This window comes from Corvus hawaiiensis, chromosome 2 (assembly GCF_020740725.1).
Source record: "Corvus hawaiiensis isolate bCorHaw1 chromosome 2, bCorHaw1.pri.cur, whole genome shotgun sequence".
In the NCBI taxonomy this organism is placed as follows: Eukaryota; Metazoa; Chordata; class Aves; order Passeriformes; family Corvidae; genus Corvus; species Corvus hawaiiensis.
The window spans coordinates 29,686,135-29,701,211 of NC_063214.1; positions in this window are offsets into that span (position 1 = coordinate 29,686,135).

Sequence of the window (15,077 nt, forward strand, 5' to 3'; positions counted from 1 at the left end):
CAAATGTTAGACAGGGAGAGGACCACTGCAGTGAAAAAGCCCTAAGAAGTACTGGCCAGTTGCAGGATGAGACTGCCTGGAGTCATCAGACTGTCTGTGCTTGGAAGACAAGTGCCCCAAAGCAAATGGATATTTCCCAGGGAGGAAATAGACTGAGCATGGGCAGGAGCTCTCTCTTGGACTTCTCTGACAGTGGTGACAAGGAGTTCAACTCAGTATTCAACTCAATATTGGCTTCAAGCTGGAGAAAGTGAAGCAATGCCAGAAGAAAGTTCTCCCTGGAGAAAAAGAGCTCTAGACAGAAAAACAAATAGTTTAGAGGAAAATAGGGTCAGGCATCTTCTTACTTCTTGATAGAAATGGATCATAGGTTGTTGTTTTCATAGAGTAGGTTGCAGAAATCTGGATGGTGGCAGAAATTTGAAGTTCATTTGAGGAACATTGGCAGAATAGTACCCAGACCCTTGAAAATAGACCTATGCTGACAAAACCTGAATGGAGTTTTGATAACAGAACATTGATAAAAAGTGGCATTACAGGGTACAGGACACATTGGTGCAAAACTGGTATCAAATACCAGCTGCAAAGCTCAGGTTTAGCTTTATATCCTTTGCTATAGCATATTTCAGCATTTCATTTTCTGTCTTTGAGCTAGTCTCCAGTCTTAAGATATGAGAGGTTTTTTTGCCCTTTCCAGAGACCCTGTAAGTTTGTAGGAGTGAAACCTTTACATCATATCCTGCTAATACTCATGCCAGAAGTGTGAACAAAATGTGAACTCCAGAGGAGATAGTAATAAGGGAAGTCAAGTCAGCTGACCTTTTAAACCTGGTAAGCAGATTTTTAAAAACATGCTCGGATTTGATAATGAAGGAAATTTGTTTGAATTTGGGTCTTTGTTACAAATTGTCTTAACTCCTGAGTCAAAAAGAGCATGCCAGCATATTAAACTCAAAACCAGACTGCCAAATGCATGTTGATTTATAACCTGTGAGATTATAAAATTACAATTAATGAAAATACAAACTTTGAATAGTACAGCTGTGAGTTCAGCTTTGGTCACTTAGGAAACTAGCTTTTGTCCTTATCAGTCCAAAAGCATTCTCCTGTCTAAATGGGAAGCCTTTCTCTTAGATAAAGATTCAAGTGTATAACTTCAGAGTTGAAAATGGAAATATTTTGTTATTCTTTGTAGATGGTCTTTCCACTCTTCATCAGATATAGTGTATATGCCTTTGTAGTACATATATATTCCCAATGTAAGCTCTCACCAAGTTAAGTCTTCCATCAAATAAAATTTCCAGAATTCCTCTGCAGAGTGTTGTGCTAACAACTGATTTTTGGTTCAGTAGCTGAATATTTAAAAAGTCAGATCTAAATTGAATTATCTATTCCTGACCAATGTGAATAAATGATGGGGGTTTTGTAAGTCAAATTAACATTTTGGCATTTGAAAAGAACAGATAAGTGGAGATGAATGACTAGACTTGAGGAATGTGGACAAAGTCAGTGAGGAGGCTTTGGCGCTGGGAGATAAAAAAGGAGTATTGAGATTAAAAAAGGAGTATTCTCCCTTTGGCTTTTTCTTTGCTTTTTGTACAACTGTTGCAGAATGTAATGTTCTGTTGATGCTCAAATGAAATGTTGAGTGTGCAGGAAATTTTTTTTTTTCCCCCCAGTTTTCCTATAAAGTGAAAAAAGGAAACAAGAATTGGTTCCGTCTAATATTTTCAAAATTTCTTGTCAAGCAAAAAGCAATTATTTGCTCATTTCTACTAACTAGAGTTTTATAACTTGAATGGAAGAAGAAACACCAAGCAACAGCATTTAGTAGTAATTTCCCAGCTATGTACAGAGACATAATACTTGATTTTGAGTTGTTTAGGGAAGCCCATCATTCCCATAACATTTCCTATGTCCTGTAAAGTTATTATTTCTTTTTCCTCTGAAAATAAGTGTCAAACTATACTTTAAAATTATGCAGCATCATTCTTGTTAATGTTTTATATCACCATTGTAGAACATGGTGCTGTGTTTTATAAGTATCTATTTCTTCTTCTTTCTAGATATTTTATTACTAAGTAGTCAAAGTTAAATTAAGCAGACTGTGTCTTAAAAAGTGAAGTTATTTTATATGATGTTGAAAAACACTGTGTTTTGCTGACACAGGGTCATTCTGTTAACAAAGTAAAAAGGTGAACAATAGCAGCTCTGCTCATAAATCTGTTTTAGTGACATTTTTGTGTAGGTTTTCATTTCCTCAGAGATTAAAGCACATCACAGAAGAATTTGAAAAAGATAGATTAGAGGACATTTAAATAGTTTGGTACGTGGAATTCTAATTTGGTTATTCCTACCAATTCCATTTGAATCAAATTCCATTAGAAGCAGAAGTAGGCAGATTACATGCAAAAAATATTTTAATATGTATTTAAACAATACACAGCTTTACACAGAAGTCGTAACACTCTCTATTAGTATTCCAACACTCTTTGTACAAACTAAGAAATTTAGTGTGGAGGGTGCTGAAGAACATCAGGAATTGTAAACATGCATGTGTATTGAAATTCTCACCAGAAGTATTCCTATCCTGCTTTCGTACATATTTGTTTGGAAGAGGAGTTACCTGTGCAAGCAGTAAAACAAAACCATGTCACTTGGGCAGCCATCATAGTAGGAAGAATGAAAATGCAAAACAGTGGTTGTTTCAAGTTTGCTGTAACCAGGTTGCATGTCAGCCTTAGTTTGTCTAACCTGTTTCATGGCATGGAAGGTCTCTACAACCTGTGAACCAACAAAATGTGCTAATTTAGTTGAATTCATAGTCCATTGTGAATAGTTAATACGTCTGAGCAAAGACCAATGTTTGGCCTCATTTGTGCAGGCTGATTAAATCATCCTGGAAACCATTACCATTGCTGCTTACTCACTGTTTATAAACGTAGGTCCTTTGTGTGGTTCTGATTTTCCTTTCTCACACACCTCTCTAATGAGGTGTTGCAGTTACTTTGCAAACTACTGTGACTGAGGAGCCAATTTCTTAGCATTCCAGGGCTAGCTAGTATTCAGACTTCTCCCATGTTTTCCTGAGTGCTAATATCTATTCCTTAGTTCTGCTTGGAGCCCATCATTGTACTGTATCAGTTACTGAAGTCACATCAACATCATTAATGGGGACACCATTTTACATTAAAGAGTTTGTCATTAACTTCTTGAGTATCAAAATGCTGCAAGGAGTGTGGTTTGTGTTTTTCATTTTTTTGGTTTATAATGTTATTGATTTCCTTTGTGTCTAGAAGAGGTTTAGAGGTGGATAGGACATAGTCCTGTTGAAATTACTTTATGTTTTCAGTAGCATGGTCCAGCCGTTTTGCATCTCCCCATATGATGCCCAGCTGTTTCTTTCCCTTATCCTGTCATTCATTTACCCTTTGTGATGTAATGGAGTGATATTAGTATAAGCAAAAAATTCTTTACATAGCCATGACTGTGTAAAAATCACCCTTCATATTTCATAGATAGCAGCCCTGCTGTAAAATGCTTTAGAAATATGCAAATACAATAGCGGGATTTCACTACACTACCTACTGCACTGTTCAGGATGTTTGTCTTTTGCTTGAAGAGCAATCTCTGCCATAATTTCTGTCTTTCTGGAGGTTAAACCAAAAAAGATATCATGAAGAGGGACTCCAAGGACTGAAGTCAAAATGGCTTTTCCATTCCTGATTCACTTAGAGTCTGTGAGGACACTTAGTTAATGTTGCTATAACAGTTCCTAGAGCACTCTGAGTGCAGAATTGTGGAATCAGCTGCATTAATATGGTTATCTAGTTCTAAAGGAAATTTTAAGCATCTGAATTTAGGTTTCGGTTATAATATGAAAAATCTTTTAGAGAAATAAACACAGCAGAGCAAATTCTCAGATGGTTATCTATCACTCAGCATGCCGAGTTATCAGTGGTTTGCACGGGCATTTCTGCCTTCAAAACATTTGCTTTGGAAACTCTTGCCCCATTGTGCAGCACAAAAACCCCCATATTCCTGTTCTTCATTATCCCATATCCTTTGGCACTTCCAATGATATTGCTTGAGTGCCACAGTGTGGCTGGTGCACTTCTGTCATGAGAAAATAGTTCTGGTTTCAAATACTGTAGCACATGGTTTCTCAAGCTACTCTTTTTCTCTGAGTCTCTGTTTTGTATTTGTTGTTTGGACCTTCTTTGTCCTCAGCAACACTGGTATTCTCTCCAAAAACAAGAGTGAAGTCCAGGGCTGCTTGAAGCAGCTAGAAGTTTTGCTTGGATGTCAAAGAATACATGAAAGAAGATTTTTCCTTATAGGAAGAAATCCTGATAAAGGGCAAATGTGTTTGTTCCTGTTATGACTGTAGGGTAAGATTCTTTCTGGGTCTCTGGTGGGACTAGGATAGTGCAATGGAAAAAGCAAAGAAGAATTATGGTGAGATTTTTTTTTAAAAGGTCTTGCTCTGTTAATGTGTCGAAATGTGTGGGAGGTATTGGTAAACCTGAGGAAGTTTGTGCTTGCATTAGAAAAGAAACATAGATCTGACACCTGCACAGCATCGTAGAGAGATTGTGGGACTGCCAGAGACAGTGTATGGTTTTGCTTGTGATGCGGTGGTATGTCTGTGGCAGAGTTATCCCAGCACACTTTTTGGTAAGCTTAGTTATTAGAGGTGCTAAGTTGGCTGTCTGTGAAACTAACCTGGGGCTGAAAGACATGAGCTTTCTTGGTTTCTTTGTTAGCCACTACTGAGCTCTTACATGTAAAACCTCTAGGGTCCCTGACTCTACGTTTGCTAGGCTTCCCATGGGGTATTGTACCAAAGCAGATGCCAGAAACAAAATGTCTGTCACAACTGGAATTTTTGTAAAATCTTCTAGTCCATGTTTGTTTGTTTGTTTTAATTTGGTGGTTGTTTAGTTCTGGGATTTATGCTCCAGATAAGGTTTGTAGCTCTTACTTACAAAATCCAAACAATGCCTTATAGTGATTATTTTGCAAGATAAAAGCCTTATAAGATAATAATTCTAATAAAAATAATAAAATACAAGTACTTTTATTTCGCTTTGACTGACGACAGTATGTAATAAAGGACATTCCTCTTTGTGGAGCTGTATTTGAATTTTGCAGAAGTGCAGGGAATGGTAATGATATCTTGTCTGACTGACTAAATGAAAACTGTCACTTCTTTTGGATATGCAATAAATGAAAACAGTTTTGGCCCAAGATGAAAATGGGTAGAGCGCAGACTGATCTGTTGCTAATAAAAACCGACAGTGAGAATTACTCAGCACTGCAAATTCATAAATATTGGTTATATAATCTTAGTTCCCATTAAAATGTGCCCTTGACATCATAGTGCATTCATTGGAATTCATTGGTAAATAAAGCAATTATGTGTGATTAAGTAAGCCTACAACAATGTCAGTCTACCTTTCATCGTGTTTTGGGGTTTCCATAATGACATTTTGGCAAGTAAACTTGATTTTCATCTCCATAATAAATGCACTTTGGTATGATTAAAGGCATACCACAGCAGTCAAACTTCCCCTGTTTATCTGGCCAGCTCCATAACAGGAGAGGAGAGAGAGCTCCCAGATCCAAAGTCTGTCTGTCTGGTGGATGCTCACAGCACAAGTCTTAACTATCATGGCTTACACTCACTTTGATGGATGTTTTGATTATATCTAGTGTTAAGCCTATATGACTTGTTTTATTACCCTTTTCAGCAAAGTTTGCCAGTCATAGCAAATTAAATGTCTTTCCTGCAAGGAGTGCTGTGTTCAGTCTCCTCGGGAATATCTGCTGTGGCAGCAGGATGAGGGGGAGAAATTGTAGAAAAGGGCTGTTTGCTGGAGAGGCCCTGCTACAGCAGGGTACTTCTGGTGGGCAGACCAGCACCTGACAGTAACCACACAGAACGAGCTGAACGAAAGTAACCAAGCAATGCACTGGGAGAGAAGGATGCAGAGACACTTCATAAATCTGTAATTCAAAGAACAGTTCACCACATATTCTAGGCTGATGTTCAGGCCAGTTTATTGCATTCAAACCTTCTCCTTTTTCTTCATCCGTGCCTTTGTAAGGTTGCATTCAGCAACCACCATTACAAACAAATGGTTAAGGTAATGAAATATCTTGGACTAAGCTAATCCTGTAAAGAAACTGCTGATGCTTAGTCTGAGAGTGTTGAGAGAACAGAAAATTGGTGGGATGATAGGTTGGAGGAAGACACAGAATGCCTTTTGAGTATATTGCTTCCTATTCACATTCTCAGCTGGATGCCATATCAGGAATGTACTTTTTTATTTGGCCAAGATAGTCAGTCCTTTTTAATTCTGCAAGTGGTTGTTGGCATGTGAACCTGAAATCAAAAGAAGCAAAATGGAAGAAGCCAAGTACTTTGTGTAAGATTCAGAAAATAGTGTTAGAGGCACGTACAGCATTATACAGTTACGATACTTTTGCAGTATTCTTATAATACAATAGAGAAAAATAAAAGGCCCACACGATTACCAACTCTGTATCTGTTGTGGGGATTTGATGGAAGAAGTGCATTTATCCATTAGGAACCTGATTCTGCTTCCGTTGAAGTCATACGGAGTTTTGCCAAAGGCTTTAGTAGGTGAAAGAATAGGATCTGGGAGGCTATAGATGAGGAAAAGCCAGGGCTTGTAAAGTTTTCTCAGCATGTTATTGGATAAATGCCACTGCCTAGAGGGCAGTGGGTGGCCCAGAGAGAAGTTTCAGGAAAAAGAGGTAGAACACGAATTCAAACAATTTTTTGGGTAAAAGTCTTGTATAAGAGAAAAGGCTTTTGAGGGACATCATATCTTTCCATTGACTAGTGATAGTGGAAGGGTCCACTGTGTCAGAAAAAAACCAGTAACAAGTCTAGGTTTGAGTTTTTAAGTGTGTTGTTTTGCAAAGTGGTGGTGTTAAAGAGATGCACCAGACAAAAGAAAATGGATTTGGGTGGCCAATTGATGTTCATGGCTGTCAGCCCAAAGGCTGAATTGAGGGTGTAGGAAGATATGCCTTGGAGATACACCTTGTGCTTTGGAGACTTTTGTTCATACGTCGTAGCACTAAGTGGAAAGCAATTCTTTAGTTGTCATCCTGGGGAAGGGGCACAGTCAGGGAAGGGGGATATATGAGGACAGTTCACACATAAACTAGGAACAAAATGGCATAGTCAGCTTGACTGTTCAACTACCTTCATTGACTTCCACAGGATGGTCCACTGAGAACATCAAGAATGGTGGTTTATCAATTTAGGATATGTTTTTTTCCCCACTATGTAGCTCAGGATTTTTTAAAGACCACAGATTTTCTAGTCTGTGATCTATAAAGGCATCAGGAAGATGCTGCTGGATACACAGACTAACTATAGTTACTCTACTCTCCACACAGTAGTCAACACAGTGTAGACAAAGACAGGAAGACCTGGACTGTCTGGTCTTCACAGCACTGCTGTTACCATCAGAAAAAATCCACTAAATTTTCTTTGTGTCCTGGAGGAGACATCCTGGATAGACTGTATTCATGCAGTTTTGGATATCTTAACTACTCTTGCCTTTTTACCTTGATAAAAATGGGCAGTTGACTACATGTGCAGACATCAACACACTTCAATCTACACAGTACCATCACAATGGGCGTGGCTAGAGGTGTGCAGGACATGCAGAGAGACTGATTCTGGGAATACCAGTGTTAGACATATGGGAAGAGACCTGAAGGTACTAAGTGTAAGTGTCAGCCTTTGAGAAAGCAGAGAGACAGTGGTACTTGTATAGTGTAGGAGCATTATACTGAAAGACAGGAAAACTGGCAGATTCAATGTCCAGCTCTGCCATTCTCCTCTTTGAATGCTTGGACACACCATTCTGCCCTCAAGGCTCATTTTGTAGAAACCATGAAGATATATATTTCTTCAGCCTTTTTTTTTCTGGTTTGGGAATTCTGAGCAAAGTGAATACAAGGTAGTATGCTGAGGTGGATCAGAAACTGCTGTTTTATCAATCTCAAAAAACCAAAACAAACCCAAAACAAAACCAGCTGTTGGCTTCAAGCATCTTCAGATGTGCAGTGAATTAGAGTGCAGAGGCCATTATTTTTATGGTTTCAACCAGGGTTCAGATAGCAAGACCAAGATCTGAAACCTTTAAGCACTCTGCATTTCTGGTATTTTTCCTTAATTTTTTCCTATGTTTGATTTCACATTATGTATGTCTGCTAGCAAGGATTCAGCCAGGGGCACTTGAGGCTGGAAAAGGTATGCCAGGGAATCATGGCAGGACACCAACATTTCTGTCTCCATGCTTTTCTAATTCAGGAAAACCATGGTGAGGGGGACCTTATCTGCCACCCCAAGATTGCATTAGGGTTTGAGTTCAGAGAGCCATAAAGCTCTCGGTCCCAGAGACACTGGGGCTCAAAGAGTCATGCCAAGGGGATCATCAGGGCCCCAACATTGCCACCTCCACACCTTTCTCATCTGGGCCACCCAGGGTGATGGGATGAGGGGAAGTCATTTGAGGAGTAGCTGAGGTCACTTGGCTTGTTGAGCCTGAAGAAGATTAAGGGGAGACCTCATTGTAGTCTACAGCTTCCTCATGAGGGGAAGTGCAGGGGCAGGAACTGATCTCCTCTCTGGTGATCAGTGATAGGACACGAGGGAATGATATGAATCTGTGCTTAAACCAGAGGGTGTTTGGGCACTTGAACAGGTTCCCCAGGGAAGTGGTCATGGCACCAAACCTGCCAGAGCTCAAGAAGTGTTTGGACAATGTTCTCAGGCACAGGGTGTGACTGTTGGGCTGTCCTGTGCAGGGCCAGGAGCTGGACTTTGGTGATCCTTGTGAGTCCCTTCCAACTCAGGATATTCTAGGATTCTATTACTCTATTTTTCTATTTGGAAACAGCGATATGTATTACCACTTGCAACAGGAAAGGTCGGAGCACAGGATACAAACTTTGGACTTTTTAAAGTAATATTCTGGAAGGCACAAAGCTATAGCTGAAAAGAGGAACTCCTAATTCACCTTTTATATCCATTTTCAGCATTCACATAAGGGGATACAGTGGAGATTTATGTACCAGAATTGCTAAATTAAGTGAAAATCTAATATCTCTGAATGACCTGATGCCATTCATTAAACCAGGGATCATTGAAGACCTTTCTGTATGTCATCCCGTTATATTTGTCTGCCAAGAATCTTGGCTAATATATTCATCAGTTTTATAATGGAAAATCAGTTTGTGTGTAGTAAAGAACTTACATTTTCTTTTTAGCAAGTTGTTCATATTTACAATGAAAAGGTATGCATCTGATCTACAAGCTGGGCAATAACCACTCTTGGATAGAGGAGTATAAGAAAAAAATTGGAAAGAAGGGGGACTTCTGTTCCACTGGTATCTCCTCTTGGGATCCTTCCAGCAAACACATATTTAAGCACTTCTATAAACCTACCGTCTCAGAAGAAATATCAACACCAATTGCATTTCAGCCTCTTTTACAACCTGATAATTGTGTGTGTTTTTTTAGGGACTTGTGAAGCTCTATTTCAAATAGTAGTCACTGTTTTATATTACCTAATGGCTTTCCCAATTTGCTCTGGTTAAATCTGACAGTAGCACTGCATGTGAACAGCAAATGGGCATACACAGATTTCATGTTGTATATACAGCTTGTTAAAGAGCAGCAGCCTGCAATTCTTCCTGCAATGTTGCAAAAGTCCTATCTTATACCAAAGAATAGGGAAAGTGCTTTTGCCATGGAGTTTCTTAACTCCCTAGGTTTATATGCACGGTGAGGCCACACAGTTAAGAGAATACTGAGCACGAGAAGCTTCCTTTGTCCTTTGCAAACATACCTCCTTCCTGAAAGCTGTTTGCCCCGTGAAGGTAAGGAGCTTCTGTGATGTGGTGCACAAGTTTAACCACGTTGCCGAAGAGCTGTAGTGGCTGCCTGAGGAGTCAGTTTGCAGTACACACATGGGTCAGGGAGATGTGCTAAGACAGTGAAAGCCACACCTTGTGGCTCCCAGTGATGTCCACTGAGCACATCCTCTGTTCAGCTGTCACAGAAATGGCTGCAAAAATACACAGCACTCATCATCAAACCAGAACTGTGTTCACTTCTGCAAGCAAACCAGAACTGGCATCCTAACCCAGGTTTGGTCAGGTTGTATGGATGATTTCAGGCTTCTCTCAGCTTCATTCTCTTGCTTCCTTGTAAAAGGTTCAGTAATGGAGTTGTCCTGGGTTGCAGTGTATTCTATTACCATCCCCATCAGCTGTTGAAATCAGGTGGGGCAGTGTTTCCTTGCCTCCTCCCCCCAGACTATCTTTCTGTTAATGGCCCATCATTGTCCTGCCGCCTGACTCAGAGATAACTCCCTCCGGACTATCTTCTGTTAATGAGCCTAATCAACACTTGGCCTCGTGACTCATTACCCCATTGTGAGATGCTCCACCCAGAGGGAGGAACCAAGCATCCCATCGTGGATATAATCTGGGACTCAGACCACTAGAGACAATCCTTCCCTCTGGTTTTCCAGAGGACAGGAGTTACACAGCCACCATTGGACTTTCCGAGGAAGAGCAGACTCTTTTTCTACAAGATCACTGCTTCAGAGGACTGCAGCCACCATTCTACCAGACTGCTACCGCCACCCTGCCTAACAGGGTGTCAGGTTGTACCTTGACTCTGTCAGTTTGAACCAGTGTTTTCTTTTACTTTTTTTTTTCCTTTTCTCTAATTTCCATTAAATTGTTTTTCTGACTTGGTGCCTTCCACTGGTTTGTTTTCAAACTGGTACAGGAATGAAGCATAAAAAAAAAAAAAAAAAAAAACAACAAAAAAACCAAACACAATCTAGAGCTTTCCTTTGTTTCCACAAGCAAATACACATATTTTTGAATTTTGAGGCTGCACCAGGTGTTCAGAGAACAGTACAGAGATCTATGCTAGAGTGAGAATCACTGGCAACTGCTCTCATGTTAATGTCTTGTGTATATATAATCTGAGGAACTGTGCTATCAATGGCATCATTTTCACACAGACTAATTCTCTTTACACCAGCTGTGCAGAACACACCTAAATGTTTATTTATTTATGTATTTATTATTACATGCAATTTCACACACACATCTCGAGGTGAATTTAAAAAGGGCTCAGGATATCCCTTAAGAATATATTACTATGGCAAAAAAATACCAGTTAAGGTAATCCAGGTTAATAAGATTGTCATATATGGTAGAATAAGAGAATAATTTTGAAATAGAAGTTTAATATTCTTTTAACTCTTAAGTTTCAACTTATCTGGAAATTTAACTTAATTATTAAAAAAAAAAAATAACTTGCAGCAAAGCTGGCAATGATTCAGGTCTTGGGTTTGGGGATTTTTCACTTTCTTTGTTATGTGTTTCCCATGAGCCATAAAAATTATCTTCTTTGCATTTGTGTTTCTTATTTGCAAATTTTAATATTCTCCCAAACTCAAGAGAAATGGAAACTGACAGCAGCATATCCAGGAGAGAACAGCTTGGTATGTTAGAAATTTGTCAATTTTGTTAAGATCCAATGGTCTACAAAACTAAATGCAAGTTTCATTTAATCTAGTTTGTACTTTTTAAAACAGTGAAACTAAGAATATCAATTTTAGGATAGAAAGGCATGATTTTATTTTTAAAACAAAGTGTTAGGTTTCTTATATCTCAGTAAGATGAAAACTGTTAATTTTGCCTTGAAGAGGCAAAAGCACCATGGTAAAGGTGGATGCTTACTTTTGGTGATGTCGGAGCATTTATTCATTTTGAGCAATTATTTTCAACACTGATTTTTTTATCTTCTCATATGGAGATTGTGGTAGTTTACATTGTCTATATAAAGTTTCTTTTTCACCTTTCACAGACTCCAGAGAAGCAGTTCAGTGGCCCTGTGTTCACAGTCTGAAAATAAACAGATAATAAGAGTAATATTACTACCTTACTCAGTTTAACATGTCCAGTATTGACAGAAAAGATTATACAGTCTCCCTGTAGACAGTCTTTTAGGAAGGGAAGTATTAGAACTGACACAATGGTATCATGACCAGGTAGTTTCATGTATTCTGTTTTGACATCTGAACCTCCTTTTTCTTTAAGGATTTTAGTCATACATCTGCTACATTTCCATGTAAACATAGGTATCCAACCTCACACACATGTTCTTTGGTTCATGTGTAACACATATGAAGTTGGATTCATTGTTTTTGTTGCCTGGATATGCATTTTATACTGTGAGGTCTGAGAGGAGGGGCTGCTGAGGGAAAACTAGAGGCCATATGATGTAAATGGGTCATACAGAGTCATACTGCAAAAAAAAAAAATATATATATATGTATGTATATGCCAAACAGCAAGTTCCTTGAAACCATGCTTACTTTAAGCTCATGAATAGTTTTTCATACAAAGTGACTCATGTCTGGTCTAAAATGTGAGGAAAAAAAAAAAAGATGGACCCCAGATTACTTGCTAAATTTTGCTTTTTAGTATAGAATATTACTCAGATGCCAAGCCTACTAACTGTGCCCTACCTTCACTCTTTGGCTGAAAACACTGATGAGTACTGTTAAGTAGGAAGTTTTATGCCAAGCAAGCCAGCAGCAACTTAAGTAAAAAGGAACTTAAGAATGGGATAAGTGAAAACAGACACTAATACTGTTTCAGAGCCATATGGTTCTCCAGGAATTGTAACAAAGACACTATGACCTTATTGCAAACCAAGCACTGTGATTAAAGGAGTAATAACTTCAAGACTTTTTTTCTATGAACATGAAAACTAATTTCGTAAAAAAGAAACTTCACACACTCGCTAAGGTGAGGGGAAAGTCTATCACTTGGCTAGAATTAAGAATATTTTCTATTGGACTTTACAATGGCTTTGATTTTTGCTTTTATAATGAGTTAAGTAAAAGGAAATTTAATTTGGATTTTCTAAGTTGTACTGCCAGAGACTTATGACAAAACCAGACTTTCAGGAACCCATTTGAAGTAAGTATATTCCACTGGATCTGTAGGACTTCCATGGTCTGAAAGAGAGACTGGCATTTGTGGAGTAAATGAGAGTGTTGGCTCTTCCCTGATCCAACAGGGAATCTACCTACACATCCCATTCTGGGAGATTCAGTGCTTATCTCTGGGAGCAGGACAAACTGGCCTGGACAACACAGAAAGATGAACTTGCCCTCCTTGTTTTAAATTCATTTCCTGGTCAAAGAGTGCATGGAAACAGCAAAACTTACTCAATGCAGAAGAATAGCAGGGGTCACTAGCGGGTTTAAGGGTCTGTACTTACTTTTTATTATGGGTCTTATAGTGGCAGACAAAAAGATAAGAAAACATTTAGCTCTGACTGATACTGGAATTTGTTGCAAATGCATTCTGCTTATACTTGATGCATTTCTAAATGATTAGTCTGTTATGCTTGTCTGGGTATCTGACAGTTTGCAGTTGTATGTTCATCTGTTAGATGGAAATAACATTTGAGTGGAGAGTCCTGCTTGTGTATTTTTAACATCTGCTAAGCCAACAAACACAGCTGATGTGTTGCCAGTTTGTGGCATTGTTTTCTTCTAATCTTAAATTCTCACTCATGCAGATTACTCCCAGCAATTAGAAACTGACTCACTCCTTGAATTCCTTTGCTTTTCAAAGTTTGCTTTGGATTTCTGAGGTTTTCATCAGATTTCTCTTTTATTTTGTCATTATGAATCTGGTTTTTTTCTAAGTCTGGACAATTGGAAAGGTCATACCATCCACAAGAGTTTCATAACATATTTCTGTGATGCTTATTATTGCATTATACAGAGGCTTTTTTATATATAGTCTTTTTTTACATGCAAAGTGGTTAAATGCTCCCTTTTTAAATTCAAGATTTTTTAAGAGATGTCTTTATAGGTCTCTATTTTAATTTTAATTAACTTTGCCAAATTTGAGCTGTTTATACTGATATTTTCCATGTTGGTCTTAGCCTGAAATTCTTGTTTTAATGTTTCCGATTAAATGGTACAGATGTTTCCAAGAACAAGATTAGGGATAACTGCATTGTTTTTATCTATTGTTGATCTTTTTTTCTTAAGTCCATCAGGAATCTCTAGAGCCTTTCATTCTCTGGAACAAAGATTTGAAGCATTAGGATAAGAGGAAAGCCATGAGGAGGAGGTGCAAAAAGAAATGAGATGGAAACAAGCCCTAGGGGATCAGTCTATCTAAACAGTGTTCTCCTCCTGAATGTTGCTTTGGACCTGTGTGTCCCAAGTGTTTCTTTCCCTTGCTCTCGGCAGTTAGTTCTTTGCAAAACATTCTTTGGAGACATTTTGGAAAATGATTATTAGCCTCTTCCAGGTGCACGTTGATGCCACTTGGGCAGTCCTCATTATGGCATTTCCTGAGAGGTTTTTTAAGTTTTGGATTGTAGCTATCTTGATATCAACTTTTTTCCTTTTCTATAACTATGCATGCAGTTTATGTGATGAGGGTATTCCAAAGGCAGTTAATGCAAAGGGGAAGAAAGAAATGCATTTCCATAGAGAACTCCTATTTTAGTGTAAGGGCTGATGCAACATATGAAGAATAGTAGTGCAGAAGGTGGCAAGGGAAATACAAGGGCTAAACAAAAGGTGTATATAAAATAATTGTTAGGTTTTTTTAATATGAAGCATCTCATAGCTGTGGACTCTGTCTAAGGAAAATGGAAGACTGAAAACAGGGCTCATTGTGGGCACTTGTTTTCAGATGACTCTTACCAGCATAACAGATAGTCAAGTCATGAGTAAATAAAGCTTTGTAATTCCTGCATTAATCTCTGACCAAAAAACAAACAAAAAAACCAACCCCAAACCCCAAAACAAAACAGCAAACAAACAAAAACCCCCCAACAACAACAAAATATTTTTTAAGTTTTCTTTGACTTATGCTAGGATAACAAACCCAAGTGTGTATTATTTTTGATATGGACATTTTCTCACATTGAGTTTTCAGTTCTTACAGAACACATAGTCATTATT